The sequence below is a fragment of the Phocoena sinus genome, chromosome 21 (genome assembly GCF_008692025.1).
Source record: "Phocoena sinus isolate mPhoSin1 chromosome 21, mPhoSin1.pri, whole genome shotgun sequence".
NCBI lineage: Eukaryota > Metazoa > Chordata > Mammalia > Artiodactyla > Phocoenidae > Phocoena > Phocoena sinus.
The window spans coordinates 14,212,458-14,236,537 of NC_045783.1; the positions used below are offsets into that span (position 1 = coordinate 14,212,458).

Genomic DNA, 24,080 nt, shown 5'->3' on the forward strand with positions numbered 1-24,080 from the left:
TCCTTTCTAAATACTAAAGAATCTTGAAAACATACAAGGTGAGGAATGTTTATGTAACTTTGCTGCTATTCTTGCTTCTCAACCATCCTCTCACTGTCTTAGTATATTTAGAAGTTTTGAGTTTCAAGTTTCTTCATATACATATAAATTCATATAAATTCTTACACTGTTTCCAAATCAAAGTGAGCAGTGCCTCAAGGGCTGTGTTTGCCATTTCTGTTTCCACGATAAGCAATATCCGTACAGTGATTAAAAGGTTTATGAACGGTCCTTGCTAATTTCTAGGCTGATGAAACGTGGCTCTAGTTTCACACACTTCAGGAGGCAGGAGGTTCGAGGTCTTATTTCCTACTACTTATCTCCAGTCGCTGCTTCAGTGGTTTTGTTAACTTTGTTCTGAGAGGAACTAGCATTGGGCTAAGATATAAAACACAAGAACAATGAAGTGAGTAAATCAGTCTATTAACACGTACTGATTAGTGCCCACACGCGTACACAAAGACACATTTATACTAAAACATTCCTGATTCTCGCTTACATGATAATCACTGGCTCTACACGTAAAATAAATGTATCTTTGTCATTTCATCTGTTGGATATGTACTAATGGCTTCCCCAAAATGGATAAGGACTAAAAACGTCGGGAATGATAACAAGATACCTGAGTAGCTGCATAGCTCTAAAATTGGAATGATCTCCACCTCAAAAGAGCCAAGGTATCTATGGACTCATATTTCACTCCATTTATCTGCATGGCCAGTCACACTGACAGGTGGCTCTTCATGTAAAAGAAACTTCAACATTTTTTAAAATTGAAGTATAGTTGATTACAGTATTGTGTTAGTTTCAGGTATACAGCAAAGTGATTCAGTTTTTTATATATAAATATATATATATATATATATACAGATTTTTTTCTATCATAGGTTATTACAAGATATTGAATATAGTTCCTGTGCTATCCAGGAAATCCTTGTTGTCTACTTTATATATGGTAGTGTGTATCTGTTGATCCCACCCTCCTGATTTATCCCTCCCTCCTCTCTTTCCCCTTTGGTAACCATAAGTTTTTTTTCTATGTCTGTGAGTCTGTTTCTGTTTTGTAAAATAAATTCATTTGTATTATCTTTTAGATTCCACATATAAGTGATATCATATAATATTTGTCTTTCTCTGCCTTACTTCACTCAGGATGATAATCTCTAGGTCCATCCATGTTGCTGCAAATGGCAATATTTCACTCTTTTTTTATGGCTGAGTAGTAATCCACTGTGTATATATGTACTACATCTTCTTTATCCGTTCATCTGTTGATGGACACTCAGGTTGCTTCTATGTCTTGGCTATTGTAATTAGTGCTGCTGTGAACATCAGGGTACATGTATCTTTTACAATGAGAGATTTTGTCTTTTCCGGATATATGTCCAGGAGTGGGATTGCTGGATCATATGGTAGCTCTATTTTTAGTCTTTTAAGGAACTTCTATACTGAGAAACTTTAACATTTTAAGGTCAAGAATGTTAACTTCCTTATTCTTACAATAGTCCCTTGGGCGGGTAGAAAGCATTTCTCATTTCACAGATAAATACTCTAAAATGCTTTTATCACTTAACAACTGACTTTATTAATTTAGGGCAGAACTCAAGATTCCCTGATCACATTTTCCTGAAATGAACGACTTTTGTAACTCAGCATTGATTCTGTTTCATTGAAATTGCTTTCCTCTTTCACATCACACAAATGGAAAGAAGAGCTGATTTTGGTGCCTGGTTATAAATATTCCATAATGTCTATCCTCTGAAAAAGTTTGAACATTGAGTTGAAAACCACGAGTGTGGGGAAAAGCAATAAAAGGTGTCAATGTGATTTCAAGGCATAGCGATAGGCTGCTTTTAATGATGTTTATTAAAATGGCATTTTTCATAAACAACTTTAAAGATTTTTCTAAGTACTAATTCTGAAGAGTATGCTTATTTTCATTGCAACTTAAAAAATGATATCTATTTAAATTAGAATGAATGTAGTTTGCTAATGCCCCGTTTAATTATCATCCAATGGTATGTATAAATTCACCACCTATATTAGAAAAAATTGGGAAATATATTTATGAATACAGTAAGTATTTAAGAAAAAACTTTTCCACATTTCATATCATCGTATGTTTTGTTTGTACAGGCTCATACATTCATGAATTGAGCCATTCAGCCTCATATACAAAGTATAAATAGACCTCAAGCCTATAAGCTCCACAAGGGCAAGACCTTCTGTTTTCTTCATAGAGTACAGTGCCTAGTTCATAGAAAAAGCTTACTTAATGCCAATGAAAAATGGATGATGGAATAATGGGAGAACCAAGTCAGGCAAGGCAGGTCATGTAATGTATATTGAACGATAAATGTTTTGGATATGATCGTTTGAATTGTTTTCTCCCCCCTTATTTTTCTTATTTTAAATGCTCTGGATAATCTATTTCACCTAGTGTGTTAGGACTTACCTGTGAAATGTAATTTGTCATACAGATTAGGACTCTTACAGGCTATCTGTCATACTAGGTACTATCTTAAAAATGTGAAGAAGACAAGACTGCTTTTCCCCCAAAGTACACGCTCTCAAAGTGGCCACCTTCTTCTTTAGATCACAGTGCCATGGTTAACAAAGGGAAATTATTCCACGTGTACGTAGCCACATGTATGTGACAAAGGGAATTGTTCTTAATTCTTTTGGAACTCCAGTTGCACTGTATTTGGTTCCAAAGTAGAGCTAATCATTCTTAATCCAGAGGTAAAACCATCATTGCCAGTAAACAGGCCCAGTGACACTGAGCACAGAAAATCAAGATGGCAGTGATCAATTTTCCAGTGGGACATATTCCAAATAACCTCCCAAATTAAAGTCGAGGCGAATTATGACAATAAAAGGGAATTGATAAAATACTTATATCCAGAGATTCGTTTCGATTTGCTTTTCATTCCTATTGCTTAGCATTGTAGCATCAGAATTAGATGTCTAAACATCTAATTCTGATGTTTAGAACACCAGAATTGGTGCCCCACGAATCTCCTTTGGTCCTCACCTATATGCATCTCCTTATTTTGAAAGTTTCAAAACTTGAAGTTGATTTAGAAAATATGGACAAGCATAAGAAGAAAAGAAAAATCATCTGCAATCTCACCACAAAGAAATAATCATTATTGGCCTCATAGATTTCTTTTTCCTCCATACCTCTATTGTTGCGTTCTTTCTGGTCTTTGGGAATAAAGACACTTGGTGTAGTCTTGTAAATAAATGTTTCCATAGCGTCCACAAAGAAAAATATAGAGAAGGATAACAGGCGAGTTATAACGTTTAGGGGGGTGGTGTTGCTAATCAGTAGTTCCCACAAAGAAGCAGAAAAATGTTAGAGCACAGGGCTTGGAATCTGGCCGACCCAAGTTTGATTTACCTTCCCCACAAGTGTGACCCAGTACAAGATGTTTAACTTCTCAGAGCCAGTTTCCTCTTCCGTAAAATGAGAATAATACCCTCATCAGAGTGTTTTTGTGTACAGTCAATGTGAGGTATTTAAGGAATTTGGCAAGCTGCCTGACACAGTATGCATTCAGGGAATGGTAGCTAACATTATTATTTATAAGAATACTTACAGTTATTTTACATTCCTAACTAACCTTGCAGATCACGAAGCTCAACACCACATGACATGAAGATTAATTTTAGATCAGCTCAAGAAAAACAAAATTAAGCAGGTAAATCTATTGGCAAACGACCGTATAATACATTCTTAAGCAAGTACTTTAGGATTGTAGGATTAATTAAAATTCTTCTCTGTTAGCTTAGTTAATGGCAGGATGGCTCTTCCTTGGAATTAGGATCTTTAGAAATGGTGATCTCCCTCATTCTATCCTAGTATTGTGTTCGCAGTTAATACTCTGCATAGTTTGCCTTAGTGTGATATAATTCAGGCAAGACCAGAAGATACAGTAGTGTGTTGTTAGACTCTTCTAGAAGTTTGAGTTTTAAATTAAATTTCAGGTTTAAGAAATATGTGATCATTGCAAGTCTGGTGGGTTTTATATTTAGAAGTTTTAAATTATCTATTGTGGAAAGTCATTGTTATATTATGTAATTTTTGCTCTGGGCCCAGTCGAACTTTATTATGTCACGATCTCTGTTAGATCCCCATTACTCTTTCATCCCAGGAGAATTTTACTGACAGCATAGTTGTCATTTATTGAGAGCCAGTTATGTGCTAGGCACTGCTGTGGGTACTTTGCATGAATTATTTCATGTACTAGAACTAATGGGCCTGTGATCTAGGCATAAGAGCCTCATTTTTCTGGTTCCAGACCTGTGGTTGAAAGATGTTAAGTCACATGCCAGCACTTACATCCTCGTAAAGGGCAGGCCCACGACTGGACCTTACCCTACAGCTCCCCGCAGGCTTCTCCCTGCCTGCTCCCTCCTTTCCTGAAAAATCCGAGGGACTTTCATGCAGAATTGGAGAAAACTTGTCTTTGACAAGTCTCATACAAAAGGAAAAGCAGTTATGGGCTATCAAAACATAAAGAGTACTTAATTCATACTGTTATTTACTGACCTTTAAAAATTAGCAACCAAGAATAAGTAACATAAAATTGTTTACTAAGTACAATAAATGGCACTTCAAACTATAATTTGGATTTTTATAATAACCACATAAAGAAACAACACTGACAAGGGAAGGAGAATGGAGAGACACATGGAGGAGAAGGAAGGACAAGGCCGGACTGGAGTGAGGGGGACCACGGGGGAGGTGCCCTCACATTCATGAGTGTCTGGACAAGGGAAGGAGAATGGAGAGACACATGGAGGAGAAGGAAGGACAAGGCCGGACTGGAGTGAGGGGGACCGCGGGGGAGGTGCACTCACATTCATGAGTGTCTGGGGTTGTCATGGAGACTGGTGCTATTCAATGAGGCAGATCGCTACTTTCATATGTAACATACTACAGGGAAAGTCTGAACTTGATCATTATATTGACATTTTTAAGGTCGGGGGAGCTCCATTCACAGAAGGCCATAGATACAAAAATCCAAACGTGTCTTCAAGCATTGGCCTGGACCTAGAACTGCAGACACAGCAGCCTACTCCAAACTCTCTAGCTATTCGGCTTATCAGAGGGAATTCCAGATTATGCCTCCTTGACCCCGTGCCCCTTCCCCCATCCTCTGAGGAGGCTCGATCTTCTGCTTGCATGTCGGAATGCGCTCTTACCATGGGAAGGGGTGGGGAAAGAGGGTTTTCTAGAAGGTAGAGGAAAATGAGGAGCTGCCAGATCCCTCCCACATTGGGGACTTCACAGGCCCTCTGGACATGATGCAGGGATCCGGGTGATGGTATTCTGATGACCGAGGTCCTGCCCGTGTGGGGTATAGGAAGGGTATGGCAGGACTCATGCCTCCCAAGGGCCCCAGCCTGGGGAGAAGCTGCGTTTCCTCCAGCCAGGAAGAGACAGTAGATACCAGTAGAGATACCCCACAGTAGCTCAGACTCATTAATCCTCTTATTAAGTCCATTGCGGTTGATGCACAAAAGGCAAGAGTGTTCACATATGATGAATGAAAATGCAAGTTGTGTACAGGGTTGGCTTTATGGGCCTGTGACCTGAGCATTTACATCTGACCCTGTGCTTAGAAAGGCCAGGTGCTGGGTTTAATACTCTGTGTTCATCCTCTTGAAATGATCAGTGATTTTTGAATAAGGGGTCTAGCATTTTCACCTTGCACTGGGCTCTGCATGTTGTACGGCATTCCCTTTTGTATGAAATTTCAACACAGATAATCAAAGTCTCCTGAAATTTCCGAGACTCCAGTCTCATATCTCACATCCTTAAGAGATAAAAGATCCAGGGCAGGGGGAGTGTTCTTCCTGTAGTTTACACCATCCTCCTCTGTGAACTCCTTGCATTTAGTCTCACCCCCCTTCTCAGTTGTACTTTATACCAGAGTAGAGGTTTTAAAATGGAAATCTTATTATTTCACTTTCCTGCCTGAACTCTTTCAGTGCCTTCTCATCGACCTGAGTGTGAAACAATGATGCCGCAATCTTGCTCTGGCCTGCTTGTCCGTTTTACTTTCTCTCTCTCCATATCAAGCACCCTGCATTCCAACCACACCCAACGACTTGACTTTCAGTCCTTAGAACATGTCCTTCTTGCTTCTGTGCTTTAGCACATGCTGTTCCTCAATCACGGGGGTTCAGCATGTTCCAAAGCAAGAACCCACGTATTCTTTTTTTTTTTTTTTTTCTGCTGTACACGGGCCTCTCACTGTTGTGGCCTCTCCCGTTGCGGAGCGCAGGCTCAGCAGCCAGGGCTCACGGGCCCAGCTGCTCCGCGGCAGGTGGGATCCTCCCGGACTGGGACACGAACCCGTGTCCCCTGCATCGACAGGCAGACTCCCAACCACTGCGCCACCAGGGAAGCCCCCACATATTCTTTATACCCCAAACTCTTCCTCAGTGATGCCTCGGGAGCTCCTGCACAAGCAAAGTAGATCCTGTGCGTGTCCTCCATCTCTATGAATGCAATACCGCACTGAATTAGAATCACCTATTTTTAAGACTGTTGAGCAGTCACTGTTTGAGATGCATTCCAAACACTTAGAAGAGTTGATTGTTATATATATAGTAATCTTGACTATAAAACCCTCACTTTTCTCCCTGACCCATCACTTTCATTCATGCCTGTTGTTCTCTTGCCTCAGATGTTGAAACTCTCTATAACCACTTCTTGCTCTTTTCATTTAATTTGATAGACTCTTACCAGGTGTATCTTTTTTACACACAAACATAAGCATTACTTTTTCCCATTTAAACTCCAAGGGTAAGCTGGGACGAAGTGAGAGAGTGGCATGGACTTATATACACTACCAAATGTAAAATAGATAGCTAGTGGGAAGCAGCCGCATAGCACAGGGAGATCAGCTCGATGCTCTGTGACCACCTAGAGGGGTGGGATAGGGAGGGTGGGAGGGAGGGAGATGCAAGAGGAAGGGAATATGGAGATATATGTATATGTATAGCTGATTCACTTTGTTATACAGTAGAAACTAACACACCCTTGTAAAGCAATTACACTCCAGTAAAATGTTAAGAAAAAAAAAAAAGGAACTCCAATGGTTCTCTTTTTTATCTAAAGATTTAATCCAAACTTTATCATAAGGCTGATCCTGAGGCTGGTGTTGTGGCTACCATTCCTCCGGTGTTTGTGATATGCCAGTCATTTACAATAATCCCACTTAATCCCGATGTTAATCCTCAGAGGTGAGCGCTATTATCTCTGCTCTGAAGGTAGTAAAATAGGGATCTAGAGAGGCTGGGAGTCCTGTCCCCACATACTCAGCAGTCACAGGGCTGGAAAAGAAATCCAAGTCAGTGTGACTGCAAAGCCCATGCGCTTGCCCCACCCCACGCTAGGCTCGGTTCTCCCTATGGTTCCCTCATTCCAGACCCACTAACCCACCTGCAGCGTTCTCTCATGCCCATTCTTTTGTACATGGTGTTCTCTCCACGCAGAACCTTGCACACTTCTGAGATCATCCAGGGAGATCATTCACACCCTATTCTGAGTGCTTGCTCACCACTGTACGGGTTTTTGTGATGCTATTTGGTCATCATTAGCTTCCCCTCCCTCAACTCTGAAGACTGTGAACAGCTCTCAAGAGCTAAGACTCTGGCTAGTCACCACTGAACTTGCACAGCCTGGAGAATCACAGCACATGCCTCTCTACTTAACTCATTTATATAAAAATGATTGCACGGCTTCCCTGGTGACGCAGTGGTTGAGAGTCCGCCTGCCGATGCAGGGGACGCAGGTTCGAGCCCCGGTCCGGGAAGATCCCACAGCCCACGGAGTGGCTGGGCCCATAAGCCATGGCCCCTGAGCCTGCACGTCCGGAGCCTGTGCTCCGCAACGGGAGAGGCCACAACAGTAAGAGGCCCGCATACTGCAAAAAAAAAAAAAAAAAAAAAAAAATTGCAGACTTCCCTGGTGGTGCAGTGGTTAAGAATCTGCCTGCCAATGCAGGGGACACAGGTTCGAGCCCTGGTCCAGGAAGATCCCACACTCCATGGAGCAACTAAGCCCGTGCACCGCAACTACCGAGCCTGTGCTCTAGAGCCCGCGAGCCACAACTACTGAGCCTGCGTGTGACAACTACTGAAGCCTGCGCACCTAGAGCCCGTGCTCCACAACAGGAGAAGCCACCGCAATGAGAAGCCCACGCACCACAACGAAGAGAAGCCCCCGCTCGCCGCAACTAGAGAAAACCTGTGTGCAGCAGCAAAGACCCAACTCAGCCAAAAATAAATAAATTTATTTTAAAAATGATTGCTAATAATACTTTCTAACACTTCTTGAGCATTTTCTACATGCTGGGCCCCCTTCTACACACTTAACATGCATAACCCAGTTAAGCCTCAAAAACTCTTTGAGATAATTTATCTTTTTTTTTTTTTTTTTTTTGCGGTACGCGGGCCTCTCACTGTTGTGGCCTCTCCCGTTGCGGAGCACAGGCCCCGGAAGCGCGGGCTCAGTGGCCATGGCTCACGGGCCCAGCCGCCCCGCGGCATGTGGGATCTTCCCGGACCGGGGCACGAACCTGCGTCCCCTGCATCGGCAGGCGGACTCTCAACCACTGCGCCACCAGGGAAGCCCTCCACTGGCTTTTATTTCACCTTTTGTGCCTCCTTGTTCATTCGCCACTGTGGACAAGACAAGGCTGCCACTCCATCTCACATACACACTGGACCTTACCCATACTGCAGTGTAATAAGACTGTCCTTTGAGATTTCCCTTCCAGCTGTCAGGAGTTGATCTCATTTCTCAATTCCCGCTCATGCTACCTAGGTCCCAGCCTCCCCGGCTCCCTTGGAGGCTGGACCATCCCTTGTCCTTGAGTCTTCTCTCTCTTTGCTGCCTCTCTCTGAGGTCTTGCTCCTGGAGAAGCCCTACTTCCTCTAGCACCTTCCTTCTCTGCTGCTGGCGCTTTCTCCATGGCTGCAAACAGGCTAAGCTCTTCGCCAAAACAAACAAATTGCTTCATTTGTCTCCCTTCCTCTTTTATTTTTCTTTCTACTGTCTTATCTGGAGCCTTCTCCACTTATTTTCTAGTTGTACCTGTTGCTTCCACATCCTTAAAAATATTCTCACTTCTTAATCTTTGGGTGCGCCTTTATCCCTGCCCTGGAATGAAATGCTTCTCAAAGTCAACAACTGACCTATATGAGTAAAATACGATAGGCCTTTCACCTATCGTATTGGTGAAAGGAAGAAATGAGGAAGCTCCATATCTTCTTTTTTCACGTAAAATGGTGATGATAGTACCTACCTCACAGGATGCCTGTGCAGATGGCATGACATGTGAAAGCAGTGAGGGGATGCTAAATAAATTAGTTAGTGGGGTAAAACAATTCAGGATGCCTACAAACCTTGCTTTTGCAAGCTATTATCAAAATCCCACCCCATTCAAGACCTAATTCAAATATCATTTTCTTTAAGTCATCTTCCCTGATCCTCTAAAAAACCTCCCTTTCCTGAGCTAGTTATTTCCATCTTCTAGAACTTTACCTCTTAAAACAGTTAAAGAACTTCTTTATCTACATCATATGACAGTTACTTTGGGGCATGTCTTTTGAAGAAATTATAATAATTAGTGTTTCTGTCATCTCTTTTACTAAATTGTAAACTTTCTTAATGGCTTTCTGTTTCATTTTCTTTTTTTTTCATCTTTTTATCCATGCTAAACACATAGTAGGTCCTTGATGAGTGTGATGTACATGAAAAAAAAAATGAATGATATGAAAATTCAAAAATTATTTAAAAATATACAACTACAACTTTGATATCTGTATTTGGGTCTGGTCTCTCTTTACATTGTTCCCAGAACTTAGGATCTCTCTCATTCTCTGTTTTCCCTATCAAAGCTTCTTTTCAATATCGTAGATAAAATCAGAAGCCAGCTAACTTATATTAACATACCAACAACTGAGACAACAATCTTCAAAAGTCTGGAAAAAAACAGAGTTAGAGAATCTTGTCAGTGTATGGTCAAGCCCAGCTGCAGGGACAGGTGACTCTAGATATTCTAGTCCACTTAGCAGTTATGAACTTGTGGTTCTGATGTGTTTGTTGGGCAAATATAGTTTGAGGATAGTTTTTAAATCATTTGTCCCTGGCATTATACTTGTCAGATGCAATTCTGATTTTATTTCCTTAAAGAACGCACTGACCAGTTAGTAATCTGACCTTTTGGGAAGTGACATTTCTCAATGTCAGTCAACAACAGGCCATTCTGTTTTGTTGGCCAGATAAAATACTCTCACTCTGAGATGCATTACATAGAGTGTGTACAGATTTTTCAAAAAATGCTTTACTTTTGGTTGGAAATCAGAACATGTGACTTTTCCTAGTTTCTGCTGAACTTAAAACTCTTTTAGTTGAATGACCCTGTTGGAGGGGTCATTCTTGGAGGATTGGGGTCCTCCTGTTAAGCTCCTGTCCTCTCCACCCCACAGGCTTTATCTGGACCATGGAAGCCAGCACTTCTTCTAGGCCAGGTTAGAAGCAGATGCAGTGAAATGACAGAGGAGTCTGGAGACGAGGCGATTCATAAATGGAACATTCCCCAGGAAACTCAATTTTATCATCATAATCTTTTAGTTCTTGACAGCTGCAAAGATCAGTGCCAAAAAGAGTGAACCAGAGTTTCGGGGGTATGTTTTCCCAATTCATTCCAAAGGAAGTAAAAGTTTAGGGTTCCAAATGATCATGATGTGTTAATACACCACATAATAATATATAGAGCAAGTGAAATTATTTTACCAGAGAACTGTCCATACGAGGCCCTGAGAGGACATTTGGGACTTTGGGTCGAAAGGAAGGTGATTTTCAAATTAAGTTATGGCTTTGTCATTTACTTTTACTTATAAAATGAGATTATTTATGGCTTTCTCATTTACTTTTACTTACTAGAGTGATGACTCTCCTCTCTGCTGCCAATAAATCTAAAAATTAATTTAACACGTATTAAAAGCACTTTGTGCACTTCCGAAAGAAGGGGTTTTTTTTAACTCAAGAAAAAAGTCATATTAATTATATAAACTGGTTATGTTAGTCTTCTAAAATTAAATTTATGATGGGAAGGAAGTCAGTGATATAATCAGCTTTTAGACCACAAATCATATAAAAAAAATCATGTTTCTAAGTAAATTCATTGTCAAAGAATTCAGGATATATTACCAGTCATCTGTATTATTGATCTAAGAATACCATTTTCCCAAAACAGATATATTTTCAACAAATGAGTAAAAGTTTTTCTGGTAAACGAGGTAACTGTGCTTTCCCACATTTTTATTGTTTCCTTGATTGTCAGAGATAACGAACATATAGTTAACTTGTTCAGGAGACTAAATTCTGGGGGAAAAGTCTCTAGTGGCTTAAATGAGCTGGATCATTTTTGGTTGTGTCATGATTTCCTCTGTTGAGGAAGTCTGATGTCTGAAAAAGGATTGCTCTGACATTTAGCTTCGTGTTTTATCAATACATGAAAAGCATACTAACCAAAAACAAGGAGTAAAACGATAACAAAACAAAACAACAAATGCTTAAGGATTTGTGGACTCACTTAATTTTCTCATGATGGTTACATGGAATTACATACAGTTTTTATTACCTTGACTCCATTTCTTTTCCTTGGTGTCAATTTTATTTATTGACATTTGATTCAGCAGCCTACTCGGGTTAATCACCCAGACTCATCTACTGTTGGCCATTCCCATGACAAGATGATGCAGGTAAAAATAGAAATAAAACACTATTGCTCCCTCATGGAGTTCACTTTCATATGGAAAGATTAGATACATATAGAAAAAACTTCACTAAAATGAGATTTAAAAAAAGAATATAATTTACAAAGTGATATGAGAGCATCTAAGAAAGAGCAACTAAATGTGCTATTCATTCAGTCCCTCTTTGGGAACTAATTTAAGATCACATTCTGGAAAATTCCAGTTCAGATACCTTTAAAAGCTTTGTAAATTCCCAGATCCTTCACTGAAAGGAAGCTTTAATATATGTAAAGCTCTTGGGATAGTAGCTAGGACAGAGTAAACTTCATGCAGAGTAGCCAGATACAGAAGCCCATCAAAAGATGAATGGATAAAGAAGATGTGGGGTGTGTGTGTGTATATGTAATGGAATATTACTCAGTCACAAAAAAAAGAATGAAATCTTGCTGTTTGTGACACATATGAATGGACCTAGAGGGTATTATGATAAGTGAAATAAATCAGACAGAGAAAGACTAATACTGTATGATTTCACTTACATGTAGAATCTACAAAACAAAAAAAATGAGTAAACATCACAAAACAAAAACAGAGTCATAGATACAGAGAAACAATAGGTGGTTGCCAGAGGGGAGGAGCTGAGGGGAGGAAAAAAACAAGTGATGGAAATTAAGAGGTACAAACTTGCAAAATAAATGAGTCACAGGTGTGAGATGTACAGGATGGGAAATACAGTCCACATTATGTAATATCTTTGTATGGGGACATAACAACAGCAAGATATTAATATCTGTAAGGCTCTTCAGATAGTAGCTAGCACAGAGTAAAGTATGTAATTTTTTCTTATTAATATCTTTTGTATTGAAAAAAATCAAATAATTTTTTCTGTAGTTTACTGAAATCTTGTTATTCAAGTTTTCATTGTTTTCTTGAGTTTAATCAAAACAGATATTTTGATTGGCCTTGGAAGGTCTCCCAATTCTTACAGTTTTTAATTTGAAAAGATCTCCCAGATGGCTACCTTCTTCTACACTGAATTCTCTGTTTAACTATATTCTAAAGCCTTAAAGTAAACCTCTTAAATTTTGTAACTCTAGGTTTTAACTTTTCTCTCTTACACTTATCTAAAAAGGAAAAAATTACTCTTTAGTGTTGATCATATTGTTTGATGAATGTGATGATAACCTGAGACTTTAAGAAAGTTAAGAGTAGAAACCAAATTTTTTTGGTGTCTGAATTATTCACTAAATGATGTGTGTCCTTTGAGTTTTATCTAAGTTTCTGGTTATATTTCTCTTTATATCATTGTTAGAAATATAGTGCTTCTCACCAGGAAGACTATATTTTATTTTTAAAAATAATAGTGTTTTCTAAAATCTTCATCTTTTTTTCCTTCTCCTCAGTTTCATGACTTCCAAAAAAAAAAAAAATCAGAAAATCTTGTCAATTACCATTTGATCTTTAAATTCAAGCAACATTTTGTAATCAATGTGTTGCCATTAACACAACATCGAGGGGAAAACTGTGAGCCATTCATTCATTCCACAAATACTGACTGAATATTTAATAGAGTGACTTGTTTGCCATGTGCCTACAAGGTTTCAGCTGCTATCGTAAAGCAAGCTGAGTTTTCCCTGTAACTTTAATTCTGCCCAAGCAATCTGTACCTTTTCCCGTACTTGCTTCTCTCAGGATCTCCCTTTACTTAAACTGGTTCAAGCCGGTGCTCGAGGTATATCAGACAACACAATTCTATTCACACTGTTCCAGAAGAACTCAGTGGTTATAAAATTTTTATCTTCACTACTAGTAATGCTATGCTATATACGTCTCCAAATCTAGATATTGATATTTAATATCAAATTTAGATATTAAAAGTTATTTATCCCCACAGGATATAATAATATTTACTGTACTGCAATTATATATCTGACAGATTAAGTGTACATGCTTCAGAAAGTGCTCAAACAGTTCACCAGATGACACAGTTAGCACCAGAACAGCTGAAACTGTTATCTAATCTCTTTTCCTTTGTGAACTTTAGTACAGAGAATTGAAATCATTAGATGTGAAGGCATCCTGATAATCTACGAAATAGCTCACTTTTAAACAACCAAGTGTTGCTTTCTTAAACTTTTTTAGTTAATAGCGTAAAGTGAAGGAAAACCTTATAAAACATTAAGATCTGATATTAATAGGATCCAAAGAGGCAGAAGTAGCTGACGTGTCCACAGGTGGAGGATGAGACCCTCAACGTCAAAAGCTTAAGCATGTTTCTTTCCATCAATGAGGCTGCTGTCTCTACCAATGGTCACCTTCATGGAGGACTAAATGTCTCTGAAGAAGTTAACTACCCCTGACTAGAAGTAGGGACAGGGACTTTTTAGAGGACACAATGAACATTTATACTAATACATTTTCTCCAACGTGGCCAATTATTCCTTAGAATGTCTCATTTGCATATTTTTTGTGTGTATACATTTTAAAAGTTTCCCATTCTTCATGCCATTCCCTGCTTAGACTCTTAAGGATTTTTGTAACAAGTGCTCTTGGTTAGAAGCCTATTTTTGCTACAGTTGGTTTAGGAATCTAAAAAGGAGAAGTATTTCCACATTGATTGGACTAACTTTCCTACCTACAGCAGAAGATACAATTCATTATAAGAAAATATTTTTGACATGCAATTTACACCAACTGTTGAGGAAACATCTCAAAGGAAAGTTAGAAGAATTGAATGTCTAGGTTATACAAAAAATCAAAAATTTAAAAAGTACGCAACAGTGCAAATTAAAGAACCAAAATATCACTAAAATGTTCAAATAACGTTCTTATGAAAAATAAAATTTCGTTAAATTCTAACGTGGAGAGAAAAAATTTAGGAAATATAATGAGAATATGGCTAGATTTTTTTTTTTTTTTTTGAGGTAGGAAAATTTTCTTTGAAAGTGAGATCTTTGGTTAGAGGTAGGAAAAGAGAAAGTTTTCTGGATTTTTGTTCAAATAATGCTTTTCAAAGGTGCAGAATTAATGCTGGAGCTATGCATACCAGACCTGTAAGGGGAAGAGGAAACTACTGTCTTTTTGGCTAAAATTCCTGGTTGGCAAAACTTCTGTTTTGAAGACTGGGGTAAAGTGTAATATAGATCTACGTGGATATATCACGTTGCTGAAACTCAAAGTAAAACCTTCTCTTTGCTGGTTCTCTGTCATTTATTCAAATAAGATCATCTTAAGTGAGCTTAAGCTGGAATGAGGTTTCTTATCCATTAATATTTAGAACTCAATAGTTATAGAAGTGTTCCCTCATAGCTAAATGTATATGTCCTAACTTTTCCAGAAATGTTGTAAAGAGATCTTGAAAATCTCCATATAATTCTTTGCAGTGATAATTTAGAATTTAATAGGCATCAATGATTAAATTATTTGAGGAACTTTTAAAAAATTATCTAATACAATTAGATACTACTATACTTCATTATAAAATGCAACAAGAGCTCACACATTTCATTTGAATGTCAACATAGTTATATATAGTTTAGGCCTTCCAAATATTATAAATTACTTAAAATAGAAAATCTTAAAAATGATGCAGAAATACTATGGAATCATGTTTCCTGAAATCTAATTACTATGTACAATTTAAAATAATTGATTAAACACGATTAGTCTTTAAGATGCATAGAACCAATTTCAACTTTAGCTATTATTAAATTAGCATGTTATACATTAAAATCAGCTGGAAGATAGTCAAAATAAACCTTTAAAGGACAGCATGACACTTAAGAGTTGCTATATATCTTACTTTGATTATAAAATTCAATGCTGGAATAGAGTGTAAAAGTGTCCAGAAATATGAATTAAAGTGGTTTACCAAATATTTTGCTTTCTAATTCTTAACATCTGGATATTTAAAATTTCCTAATCTTTGCTACTTTATGTACAAGAATTCATACTATATTAATCCAACTTTTGCTTTTTAGATGGATATCTTAGAGATGAGGGATTATATAGTTATTAATTCTTAATGTAATTTTTGATCCATTCTTACTTTTTATTACAACATTGTGATAAATTTTCCATAAAAAGGGTATAAAAATTTAGGCTTAAAAAAAATAATAATCATTACATCTAATATAGAAAGAAGAGTGGGAAGTCTCTACAACCAAAAGCATATCTGTATCAGGAATGATACTAACATACTATTCTCTCCGTCACCCAGAAACTCAAGTTATGGGGAAGTATAATGTAGCCAGTTATTACCAGTAACCTTTCAGGTTTATAAGGAAAATCAAAAGAAATTCTCCTATTGTAGACTTTATTTTAATCCTTTGGTCTCTTCCCAATTCATGACCTCTACTTTCCTCTGGCTTACGGAAGACAATTCCGTAACTTTTTTATAATCAACTGCTAATCAACATCAGTTCAACATTAATTTTAAATGACCTGATTTTAGAGCATATTTCTGATAGGGATACTTACTGTACTTATTTTCCCCTGCAAATTTGATAATAGCTATAAATAGAAAAACAATATCCTCTAGATATTAAAGCTTCTAAGCTGGTTTTGTTTAAAACTTATATGCTGTAAATTTTTCCTTGAGAAAATTCTGATATATTATAGGACATTTATAGCTTTTATCCAATTGTGATCTTGAAACTATAATTTCATATCAAGGAAATTAAAGCCTCATCACTGTTTGTAAATGTTTTGAGTTTCTCTGATCAAATGCAGTATAATAGATAATAGGACTTCTTTTTCGAGATCAAGCCTATATTTACGGTAACTAATATAAAAACAGTCAAGTCCGAGGTTACCAGTACAACGTCTGAATGCCAAGTTGTAGACACTGGACAAAGTACAGTCAGAGGTCAGTAAAACTCTGGAAGCCCGTGAGCAGAGACAAATGCGCTACGGTGCAATAGCCAGAACTACAGACATAAGATTCAGATGTAGCCAAAGCAGAAGGCGAGGAAGTGTCTGGGGAGACATTCTAGTTGGATTTTGAAGGATGCATGGCAGGTGGCTGCCGCTGCGGGGGTGATTTGAAGAAAAAGTCTATACAGAGGAGACTGGCTTTGCAAAAGTTTGGTATAGTGCGTTTGGGAAATTACAAAGTATTTGCTATTGCCAGCAGCTGAGTTGGGAAGTGGCAGAAATTAAGAGTGCCTAAATAGATAAAAGCCAAGGTGCAGAGTCTTGAAGTATAGGGATTATAGCTCTGAGTCTGGTACTCAAAATTGTTGCGTTAATAACTACGTAGATGTGTGGTGCAGAAGTGCACTTACAATGCTAATCTTTCATAGCATATCACCTTAAAAGGTTACTAATGGAGGGGAAAAAAGTACAGGTATAAAGTTTGTGTGTCACTCTTCCCAGTGGGGCTGACTCCTGTCACATATGGTGCCACCACAAAGGCAACAGGGTACAGCCTTAGGTATTTCCACACCTGGTTCTTCTAAAAGCTCCCCCAAGAAAAACTAAAGCAAAATCATTTTCTTGCTGCAGGACTTTTCACTGTGTTAATTCTAGAAATTCCTCTTGCCGTGTAAAGCTCTGACAGGAATTAAATTGAAGAGAGACTTCTTCCACCTTTCCTCCTGCTATAGAAGAATCACTTCCTTGGCTGATATCTTTATTTATAAAATTTGACCTAACACTAGGTCTGTTAGTTAAACTTTCCTTTGAAAGTTAAACGTAAGTGAAGTACAATGCTATCATTTCACCATTTTATCCTACCCAATGTCTCACACACACAAATAGACAATATTCCTAGTTAGAGCTCTTATTATTAAATGTTTGGAGATGATTTTCTGGACTGAGATTGCTTGTACCTTCAATTTTTTGAATAGTTTTATACCTTGAATATTGGTGACATTTAGAAGAGAAGTTTTGAAAAATATTCTCCCTATGCTTTATAACTGTCTTATCTGAGGGCATAATGACATTGCTGTATTTGTGAAACAGGTGCTGTGTGCTCATATGTAGCAATGAAAGTTATATTATTATACTTAAAAGGTCCTATGTCATCCACATATTGGGTAAAAGGATAGAAAATAAAAATATATTTCTTAGAAGTAGATCTCAGATCCTATTTATTTTATATTTCACGGTAGATTTCATCTTTAGCACATAGAGGTTTTTATTCAAAGTTTTCAACAAAATTTTTTTCCCTAAATATTTTCCATAGAATTCTAAATGATCTGACGTTTCTAGTAGACCAACAATAGAACTGATTTACGTAAAACTGAAATGTTGCTGAAACAATTTAATCATTATTCGGTCATTTCTTTACCAGGAATTTCGATTTGACTGACCAATTTCAATCCACAGTAACAGCTTTGTTCCTAAGAGACTATAAATCAAAGAAATACTCAGTAAGGAGCAATTCCTACTGCAGTTCAAAGTCTGTGCTATTATCACGTAGTGATGGACAGCAAACATCCATTGCAAATATTAGTACATTTGTTGGAGGAGGGTCGTGTTTTTGGTTTCACTCTCTATCTCTGAAACCTATCTGCTTGTGAGAAAAGTTGTGCAATAAAAGAAGTTTTACCGACACATACTATAGCTATGCTTGAACTCAATGCAGCGATTCACTTCCTTTCTTTGCCTGGATTCCAAGCCAGGGAACACAATGAGGGTGTTGTGCTCTGGGCTAGCGTGGCATGCATGATACTCGGAAAGGACGCGTGAGCAGCTTCCAGTACCTACACTGTTTGCTTTACAACTACCCGCAACTAAATCAAACAGCACACCAGGACTCTGTGCTCAGAATACGCAAGGGCACAAGCCACTGGCTCTTATGACCTACATAGGGTACGGAATTCCTTAATTTAAACGTATATAGAGGTGTGTTAAGAGTTAAATACATCATTTCGGAGGCTTAAAAATAAATGCTTCACAATTTTCGAGCTGCTGATTTTCCACATAATTCTCTAAATGTATGTCAAAGTGCAGGTCGTAAAAGAATCCATTGTTTCTAAGGGAGAAAGATTGTTGCTGGTTATGAAGGCTGTCCAGAACGACAGGCCATCGTGGTTTGTTAAAACAGCGAATATTTATTTTAAACCCCAAGGCATATTAGTAATTTTTTAAAAAATCATTACAATTTCTAGAACCTGAACTTACTGAAACAATTCTAAGTCTCTGACACTATTTGATGTATGTGTATGTATGTATGTGTGTGTGTGTGTTTGTGTTTGTATGTATTTCCTTGGTAAATCCAAAGAACACAATGATTGTAAATGTTTAGGTTAAGTTTTGCTCGGAGTTATTGTTATGCTGTGCTTGAAAAAGGACAAAAAAGCTTACCTCTGTCAGTCAAGTGGCTACACAGGGACCTCCTTCTCAGCCTCAGCTTCAGCATGCAGACAGATGCTCTCTGAGCCAACAATCTGTTAACAGGAAGCAGGTAAACCCGAGAGCGTCCGCCTGCGTTACAGTCCAGTGCCCATCCGAGCACACACCTGCTTTTTCAGACCTGCCACTCATATGCTACAGCCACGCACAGGACCTGTGTTTGCAGACGAAAACACCTCCTTTGGGGTCACTAGTTTTCAGGGTAAGCAGCTAGAGAGCTGCTGAGATAACATTGCAGGGAAGGCGAGCCTTCCCAAGACAAAAACCTTTTCTGCTGTCTGATAGCAGATATGCAGCATTATCTCTCTGCATTCCACGTTCTCAAATCAGCTACTAGGAAAGGCAGTCGACAGCTCGTCCAAATGGCAGCTGGCAGGCATGCTTGGCTGTACTAATTGTATACTAACATGCCCACTACTTCTCTTTTCCCTCAATAGATTTTTTTTAAAATGCTTCTTCCAGGGTAAAGCTCAGCGGAATATGCCACACTGTTTTCCATAAGTAAAATGGCTGGTCCTCCCAGCACTGCTGCAGACAGCTCATTGGGTTCCACTGGCTTTTCGTAGTCATAGCAACAACCAACAGACAGACTTAGCAAGCATGGCTGATCACGTGCAGTGCACAACACAGCTTGTTAATTTCTTTTCATGAAACTCATCATTTTGGGAGGAGGGTAGCTTCTGTTATCGCTCTCAGTATTTCACCGATAGTGCAAGTGCTCTGAGTTTTCAGCTTTCAGGAGGAACTTTTGTTATATGAGCCAGTGCTTCATGTGAAATTGAGAAAGCGAAGCCCTTCTCAATAGATAGATTCGGGTCTATCCAGGTTAATAACATGCAAATCACTGTAGAGACAGTAATTGGAACCATTGTTAAAACAGCTTCCACCTTCGTGTCATAGCGTAAAGGAGACTGGCAAATGTGGACAGTTATACTTTCTGTTTTTCAGTGATAATCTTGTAGCCACTTAGCTGAAACAAAGCCCTATGGCTCATTATATGTGGCCAAAATAACCAAAGATGTTACCTATGGATCCATGTATTTAATTATTTTAATACACTTTTTATGTACTACAGAATTTAAAATAAAATTCTAAAAATTCCTATTGTTTCCTACTGAAGAAAATGATTAACTCAATTATAATTTATTTGTAATATTAAAATACTTTAGGAAATCCAAACCAAATTAAAACTGCTTTGCTTGGGCTTCCCTGGTGGTGCAGTGGTTGGGAGTCCGCCTGCCGATGCAGGGGACACGGGTTCGTGCCCCGGTTCGGGAAGATCCCACATGCCGCGGAGCGGCTGGGCCGGTGAGCCATGGCCGCTGGGCCTGCGCGTCCGGAGCCTGTGCTCCGCAACGGGAGAGGCCACAACAGTGAGAGGGCCGCATACCACAAAAAAGGAAAAAAAAAAAAAAAAAAGCTTTGCTTTAAATTCCACCTTTCAAGCAGGAATAGTTGTGCTTCCTCAGTTAGATGGATCACATCCCACCCTTGCTTAAAATTTCACCTCTTCAGGGAATTTCTCATAATACATACCATTAACCTTTTATACTTTGTGCAAAATCCCCACCCTTTAATACTGTCACCAGTCATATTCTGTTTGATATATTTTCAAGACGCCATCCGGTTTATTTTTGTTTCTAGCGACGTGACTGAAATAGTTGTATTAATACTTTGCACTTGTAAACATAGCTACTTCCTTCATTTGCTGCTAGTCGTCGATTTCCTGTTTTGTGAGTGTTGCATTTCCCAGCCTGTGTTAGGACTCCTGCTCCAGTAGTAATTCCCTAACTTTACTATGCATAAGAATCCTGTGCATGCAGATGTGGGGATCCCATTTTCCTTCTGTCTCCAAACAGATTCACAGTTGGAGGGTTTGAGCCTGCTCAGGTTAGCATATCTGCTGAAGAAACGTGGGTGGGCCTTTCCCACTCCACATTGTTTGCAACCTGCTCTGACTTAAGGTACTTTTTCCCTTAAGTTATTTTGAGTTTGCTATTCTTGAACTTGCCCCTGCCTTCAATGTCAGCCTCATATTCTACTCTTCATTCCCCAGGTTTCAACAATTTTGAATGACATCCCATTTCTGGCTTCCTTGCCTTGCAGCTGTTCCTGCTTCCTAAAAGCTTTTCCACCAGATCCCATCCCTGCCCCCGCCCCAGCACCTTTTGCCTCCATCCCAATCTGCCTCCGACTTTATCTTTGAACACCTTGCTCAAACAGACCACCTCGCTAAAGACAGCCACGGGCAGAGGTTGTAGGGGGCTCCTGTGTGCCTCCAGTGTACCTGGAATCTACCTCTACTATTACACACTTGTCATGCACCGTAGGTTATTAGCAGTCTTCCTTTCTTGTCTGACTTCTCCACTGCTCTGTCTACTCCCCGAAAGCCAACCTGGTCCATGTCTTATTTGTCATACTTGGAATATTCTAAGTTTTCAGTACATTTTGAAGGAGAACCTAAAACACTGTCTGAACAGGTGCTGAATGACTGGATAGTGTGAGGTCTGGGTTTTAATTCATCTTTTCAATACCATGCATTATTGACTTACTGTAACTTCAGAAGAATTTAAGTGATTTTGATTAAATGTTGGCATTTTTAAAAAGTTATGAAGAAACATCCTAAATTCATCTGGTGTCTTAGGGTAGCTTTTCTTTTCATTGTATGTACGTGACTGTTTGGCTAGGTTTAAGAATCTCTGGAGTCATTTTCCTTTGGAATTTTGAAGGTCTTCTTTTATCTCGTGGCTTCTTGCCCCAGGGCACCATCAACTATAATCCACCGAAGAAGAGAACTAGAAACCTCCCAAAGCTGCTCAGGATTAGAAACTGGGAAGCTGGTAGGAACTGAGACAAATCTTTTTGCTCCCATGGTGTCCCTCATGGGACCTCTGTTCATCATTATAAATCACTCTGTGTGGCAGGGGGTGGGGATTGGGGAGGGATGGATGAGTGTTCTGTGCATGCTGTGGCTTCATCACCTACCCCAAGCCTCTCCTCTCATATGTAACTCTGGCTGCCATGACCCATCACTGTTGCTCTGGCCCTCTGGTTCTGCTCTACCACATGTAGAGCAGACTTTTTTTCTCCCTTCTAACTTGTTCATTGCTAAATACGGATTCCCAAGAAACAAATATGATCGTCCCACCTCATCTTTCTGAGCCGGAGGAGATACCTCATAAGTTGCCAGCAGCTGTATACCTGGACTGCCCTAAGTCAGGTTCCAGCCCTTGATCCCATCAGCTATGGTAGGGACACGTGGCATTATATAGTTTTCTAATATTTGCCACTACAGTAGGTGCAAAATAGCAGCTCATTATCATCTTAATTTGCATTTCTTTAATTACTGATGAAATTGAACACCTCTTCATGTTCAATGGTCTTTTGCGTTACCTCTTCTATAAATTTCCTGTTCATACCTCTTGCCTGTTTTCTCTATTGAGGTTTGTTGTCTTAATGTAGAATTTTAAACAAAATGCCCATGGAAGGTATTTTCAAATGTTTTATATATTTAAACATTACAATTAAATTTGTTATATAATTAAAAGTTAGTAAGTTACCCATTGATATATAAAGGGGAACCAGTAATTCACTGCTAATTGTTTTGGTTTTTATTATGCAGAATGTGGGTAAAAATCCCTGTTCAGAATTTTTTTTCGGTATGGAAGTGTATACTACCACAACCGTGATATAAGAATGATTTTCTAAGACAAAATCTAAAGTCATATAAATCACATCCCCCTAAAATGTTGTCAGCAAAGGTGCCTTTCCAAATTAAGATTACTTTTATTTTAAGAATAGCAAGTATCATGAAAGAAAAAGAAAGGCTGAGGAACTGATGTAGATAAAAGGAGACTCAAGAGAGAAACTGAAAACAGTGTGTGACCCTGGCTTGGGCACTAGATTTGAAAAAAAGATGCCATCAAGCCTGCCATGGAGACAATAGGTGCATGTGAATATGGACTGTATGGTATATAACAGTGATGTTTCCATTTCATACTATATTATGGTTTGAAAAATGTATGTCTTTGTTCTTAGGAAACACAAATTGAAGTATTTAGGGTAAATGACCAGGGGCTCTGCAACTTACTTTCAGATGGTTCAGCAGAAAGAATAATAATGTGTAATAATGTCTTATGTGTGTGTGTTTGCGGTATAATTTGGCTCTTATAACAGGAGATAGAAGATAGATTTATACCTATAACCTGTGTACATCTATATCTGTCATTCTACCTACCTACCTATCTCTCTGTCTATCGAGGGCTAACACAAATGTGGCAAAATACTAACACCTGGTAAATCTTAGGTGAAGGATATTTCCAACTTAGTTTATTATTCTTTCCATCTTTCTGTAAGTTTGAAGTTCTTTGTTTTCAAGATAAAAAGTTTGAAAAATGGGGCTTCCCTGGTGGCGCAGTGGTTAAGAATCCTCCTGCCAATGCAGGGGACATGGGTTCGAGCCCTGGCCCGGGAAGATCCCACATGCAGCAGAGCAACTAAGCCTGTGCGCCACAACTACTGAAGCCCGTGCACCTAGAGCCTGTGCTCTGGAACAAGAGAAGCCACCGCAATGAGAAGCCCGCACACCGCACCAAAGAGTAGCCCCTGCTTGCTGCAACTAAAGAAAGCTCACGCGCAGCAACGAAGACCCAACGCAGCCATAAATAAATAAATAAAATTTTTTAAAAAGTTTGAAAAATGAAATAAAATGAGAATAAAATAATGTTCAGAACAAACACAGGTTTAAGATAAGATTACTTGATGAGAACGTTTATCAAAGTTAAAAGTAAAGTTGATAAGTTATAGACTAAGATGACAATGATTAATATTATGAAGAGGCTACTTCGGTAGAGAGTATTAGAAACATTTTGCACTTTCTTATTTATTTATTTATTTAT

At 38.7% G+C, this 24,080-nt stretch overlaps 1 protein-coding gene across 7 annotated transcripts in view; it reads right to left on the minus strand.

Annotated features, from left to right (window-relative positions):
- The window catches only part of SORBS2 (sorbin and SH3 domain containing 2), a 319,740-nt gene that overhangs the window by 187,559 nt on the left and 108,101 nt on the right, over nucleotides 1-24,080 (minus strand). For 6 of the 7 annotated variants that reach the window (XM_032618493.1, XM_032618491.1, XM_032618492.1 and 3 more), the window contains exon 1: nucleotides 19,135-19,221. The exons of the other annotated variant lie outside the window; for it this stretch is intronic. The gene's annotated coding sequence lies outside the window, so the exon portion shown is untranslated. Of the gene's footprint in view, nucleotides 1-19,134; nucleotides 19,222-24,080 lie in introns of those variants that run through there. 7 annotated transcript variants of the gene reach the window in all.